The sequence below is a fragment of the Ixodes scapularis genome, unplaced genomic scaffold (genome assembly GCF_016920785.2).
Source record: "Ixodes scapularis isolate PalLabHiFi unplaced genomic scaffold, ASM1692078v2 ptg002900l_1__unscaffolded, whole genome shotgun sequence".
NCBI classification, from domain to species: domain Eukaryota; kingdom Metazoa; phylum Arthropoda; class Arachnida; order Ixodida; family Ixodidae; genus Ixodes; species Ixodes scapularis.
Genome location: NW_024610277.1, coordinates 273,812 through 278,764, shown reverse-complemented (window position 1 = coordinate 278,764; position 4,953 = coordinate 273,812). Strand labels below are relative to the sequence as shown.

Below are 4,953 nucleotides of genomic sequence, written 5' to 3'. Positions count from 1 at the left end.
ACGTGTTCCTTTATTGTTGTTCTAATGGCGCCCGACTGGCTCTGCCAGCTCTGCTACAGTTGCCAGTAGGGCTAACGCAACATAGGTGGCGCTACCTTTTAGTACATATATAACACGCCCCTTTTTTCCTTTTTTTTTACAAGTTTATGCGGTTTGGAGGACGGACTTGTCTTCCTGAACGTGTGTGACCTGAGGTTGTCGGTCCACTGCTGGTATCACATGGTATATTCACTGCCCGGGAGGAGTCTTCATCTAAGTCAGACAATGGGCACAGATCCTCCACACTCCTTTGCACTTGGGGTGGTGCCTCTCGATCCCTCGGTGGCAGGTGTGCTTCTCTCAGGTGGTAGCGGCTTCTGCGGTATGTGCCTCCACCGTTTCCTTGCTTGTTTCCAGCTGCTGAGAGAGCCAGTCCACGTACGACTAGTAGTGAGAGGACATCTGCTGCTTTTCTGCTGCAATCTGCTCCATGGCATCCTTGAACTTGTTGACTTTCTTCTCCATGTCCAACTTCTCTTGGTGGAGCTCCTCCAACTGGCTGTGCACATTCTCAGAGGCCTAAGCGCCTCCGAGCTGCTGAGCATAAATAGCTCCTTCTTGACGTCGCCAAGCTCCTGTTGCAGGGCTTCATTGTCTTTCGCCTTCTTGCCAAGCTTGTTGCTCAACTCAGAAAGTTCTTGCTTCAGTTCTTCGATTGATTTGCTTGATTTGTACTGTTCCGTCTTGAGCCTCTCGATTTCCCTGAGGTACTCTTGGGAACTCTTCTCCTGAACCTGGCTCTGGCTGCTGACAGAATTCAACTTTCGCTCCAGGTCCGTGTTTCTCTCTCTAGCCGCCTTCAGTCTTCCTTGCAATTCTTCCGTCCCCACTGCCTTCTGCTTGGCGGTCTGCTGGCTCTGGGAGAGCGCCGACTGAAGCTCCGTCTTCTCGGCCACCAGGATGCCGATGGTCTGGATGTGCACCTGTAGCTGGTCGTTGATGGCCCCCAGCTCGCGCCTGGACTGATCCTCCCGCTCTTGCTGCTCACGCTCGTACTCATGCTGCTGCCGTGTCAGCTTGCCCCTCAGCTCCTGCAGCTGAAACTCGAGTTGGTCCCTGTCTTGCTGCAGGGACTCGAGGCTCGTGGCCAGCTCCTGGTTCCTTCGCAAGAGGGCATCGTTCCTTGGGGTGCCGGAGCTGTCCGCAAGCGCCGCAATGTCTCCGTTGAGAGCCCCGTTGGTGTCGTTCATCAGGCTGTTTAGCTGCAGCGTGATCTGCCGAAGACTCTCCGCAGACGACAGCACCCTATTGCTTGGCTGGTCCTCACTTGCTAACTGGGAGAGGTCCTGACAGGAGTGAGCAGTCAATGATTGGGTCTCCTTGGGTTTAGACGGCAAAGCCATGGAGGAGCTTTGCTCCAGAAAGCATACTTCTGGTGTGTCATTCCTTCCTGCAGTGCCATCAACCGAGTTGCACTTGAGTCTGTTGAGTTGTATTAGCTTCAGCTCCCGACAGGCATCCAAACCCGAAATGGCAGCTGTTGACATGTCAACTATGCAGAACTTCAGTGTTGCCGATGTGCCAGGTACGCTGCATCTTAGAAAGCACTCTCCACGTAGTGGCAACGGCTCACCGGTGTAAGTAGTCACACAAGCACCAGGGCTGTTAAGTGGTGGGGGATCCGGGAACTTCTGGAACTGCTCCATCGAGATTAGGTTCACATCTGATCCAGTGTCCAGTTTGAACACAATGTCGTGTGCACTGACGTTCACTCTTTGGTTCCATGAAGAGTGCTGAACGGTGCGAACAGTCAGCACATCCAAGGAGAGAGGTGCGTCCTCCTGCAGCTCTCGCACGACGTGGGCATGACGCGACTGCAACGGACGAGGCTGATGTTGCTGCTGACACAACGCAGCATAGTGGTTGGGCTTGCCACAGTTGTAACACTGTTGTCCGAATGCTGGGCACTGTCGTGGCTGGTGAAATTGGCCACACCTGGAGCATGTTCTTTGCGAGTTGTGACGAGGCTGCGGTGGCTGGCGGTAAGTGGGCGCTCCTTCACTTGGTTCCCGCGTAGCGTCATACTGCCGTGAAGTTGGTGGACCGCGGCGATGTATTGCGAACACCTCCGGACGCTGTGGCTGCATCTCTTGGGCGTACGTTCTGGAAAGTTGCGCTGCCATACACTGGTCCTTGACTTTGTCGAGTGTAAGTTTCTTCTCGCGCAACAAGCGTTCTCTCAGCGAGTTGTCATTTATTCCATGAACGAGGCGGTCGGTGATTATACGGTTGCGAGCTTCACCAAAAGCGCATTGATCTGCCTGCTTTTCTACGGCTTGAGCGAAGGCCTCGAACGTTTGGTCTTTCGACTGTTTCAAGTTATGGAAGACGTAGGATGCATGCGTTGTGTTGCGGTACCTTTCGAAGTGCTCGTCAAAACGCTGAAGAACATCGGCGAACTTCTGCTGCGCCGCCGGAAATGTGAATGCGTGGTACTTCTGCACGAGTTCCGCGCCTCCAACATGTAGCAGCAGAGCAATCCGTGTCCCGTCGTCTTCCTTGTGGTACTTTGTTGCACGTTCGTAGATCGTGAAGCTCTTCTTCCAGTCGCTCCAATCCTCTGCCGGGTTGGCGGCTGCCGAAAAGGCTTGAATGGGCGGAAAAAACAACGCCATCGCTTCTGTGGTAGATGCTGCTTACTTGCTTACCCCACTTCTGACACCATGTTATGCGTGGGTTCTTCTAAGTGTTTAGGATCGACAGGATGGCGTTGGATTTACATAACGTGTTCCTTTATTGTTGTTCTAATGGCGCCCGACTGGCTCTGCCAGCTCTGCTACAGTTGCCAGTAGGGCTAACGCAACATAGGTGGCGCTACCTTTTAGTACATATATTAGACATATATAACACAAACTTGATAAAAAAAATCAAACACTCACCTTCGGCTGCTACGTCCGCCGTACCGCTTCAAGGCAGAAGCAACATGGCGCTCGACGTTTTGGGGTGTTGGGCTGGGGTGTTTTCAGTGTTGCTTACACGCCTAGTCGTGTAAACCGAAACCGGAACACCAACTTTTACTACCCCAAGTAATTTTTTGACGATTTATCACTAGCAGAGCGTGTAAAAATATGCTAACGAGTGAAAATGGGGTGTAAACAGGCGAAATATTACATTTTCGCTAACAGTGTAGGAAATCGTCGAAGGGCCACCAAGTGGCAACGCTCGTAACCACAACATCCACGCCGTAGCCTTTCCCGTCTGGCACAAGTGACGTCACGAATGCGCCCAATATCCCAAGACGCATCGCGCTCTCCGATGGCTGATTTTTGAGCGCGCGCCCAATCGGGCCCCTCAGGGTGAAAAATATAGCCATCCGTTCAAAATACACACGCGCGATTATGATTTACGGATATCATTGATCATATTAAACCTATTTTTGACCATAATAGGTGTATTTCAAGTTTCGCTTCAGTATCCCTTTAAAGGGACCATGAAATGATTTTAAAATCGAGTTTCATCCACTGCACGTCGTAAAAGGTGTGAAAAGAAACACAAAAACACAAAAATAGGGAGCCCAAAAAAATTATTTGCTATAGAACTTTTAAAAGTAAACTGGACTCTTTTGCGCCTTCCTTCCTTCGCCTGTTCACTACGATGCATACGCAGAATCGGTGCACGTCAGCCGAATCCACATCGCCTATTGGGTAAGAGCCCACCTCACCAGCACCGCGATCGTAAACAATAAATAGCCGGCGAATGTTTCCTAAAAGTTTTGTTAAATAATATTCAGATCCACATTTTGTAGCATAATTAGAGATGTGTGGCGAAAATTGCCAAATTTGATAATGCTGAGAGCCAAGCGCCATCTATCGTGTGGTAAACGAAGCAACTACTGCGCGTGCGCAGTAGGGCAGGGCCGCCAGTTACTTGAGTGACGGCGACCGACGAACATTTATTTTCTTTGTTTTCCTTCCTCTCAAAACTGACTGACTGACTGAACGTTTATTTTTCTACGTGTTCTTCCCGCGCGTGCCGACTTCAAGCAGCAAGAAAACAGTACTTAAAACAGACCACGACGAACAAGAACGCTGGATTCACCGACTCCGACGAAGCGTATAGGCCTAGCAGGCATTCCGACTCGGCGCTGCGTTGCTTCGTCGCAAGACCGTCTGCCTACGACCGGCTGGCGTGCTAAATGGAATATGCCCGCGCGACCCTTGTGGACCCTTCCCGTATTATAGTTTGATCACTGACCTCAATTCTAGATTAAGAGGTGAGAAGGTCAATCTCTTCCCCTTGTTTTCCGAGGCAGTGTTGACGAACACTCGTCGAAAAGGGACTCTCGTCGATTCTATCTTCTTGTTTTGTGTGATATAGAGCTGAAATAAACGCCGTATGGATTGCCTTCGTAACACGGTATGTACACTTTGTTATTGGTATGCCATTTTTATTCTGACAGACTGCACGTCACTGTCGACCCCGGTCCAACCTTTCTTTGCCGAGTGTCGCGTCAGTATCGAGTTGCAATCGTAAAAGAACGGTCCCGAAGCGCTTACCAACAGCGCGAATACAAGACTTCCATCAAGCGCGCGCGTCCGCTCCGAGTGTAAGCAGGTATTTACGTGGCTCTTGCTGACACTCGTAGTTCAAACGTATCTTTTTTAACGTCGGCTCGCTCCTGCATCTCCGAGGCCGCGAAAAACGCCATCTACGTCGCTTTGCAAACGACTGACACGGGCCGGCCCTTCTGCCAACAATGACGGGGTGGTGACAAGACTCGCTGCACTTCCCAACAGGCATACCGGCGTATGGGACTAGTCCCATGCTGTCGCTGTAGCGCAACATATCTCATTGAATTTCGCTCAGCTGCGATGCGGCGATGAGAGGCGCCGATTCAGGAAATACGTCGGTGACATCAGCGCAGTAAAACCTACCGGCGCACCCCAACTCGTTGCCGCTAACACTCCCATTCTC

At 51.2% G+C, this 4,953-nt stretch overlaps 1 pseudogene; it reads right to left on the bottom strand.

The window, feature by feature from the left end:
- Window positions 1-339: 339 nt before the first annotated feature.
- On the bottom strand, window positions 340-2,991 carry LOC121045664 (annotated as a pseudogene).
- Between the last annotated feature and the right edge of the window lie 1,962 nt (window positions 2,992-4,953).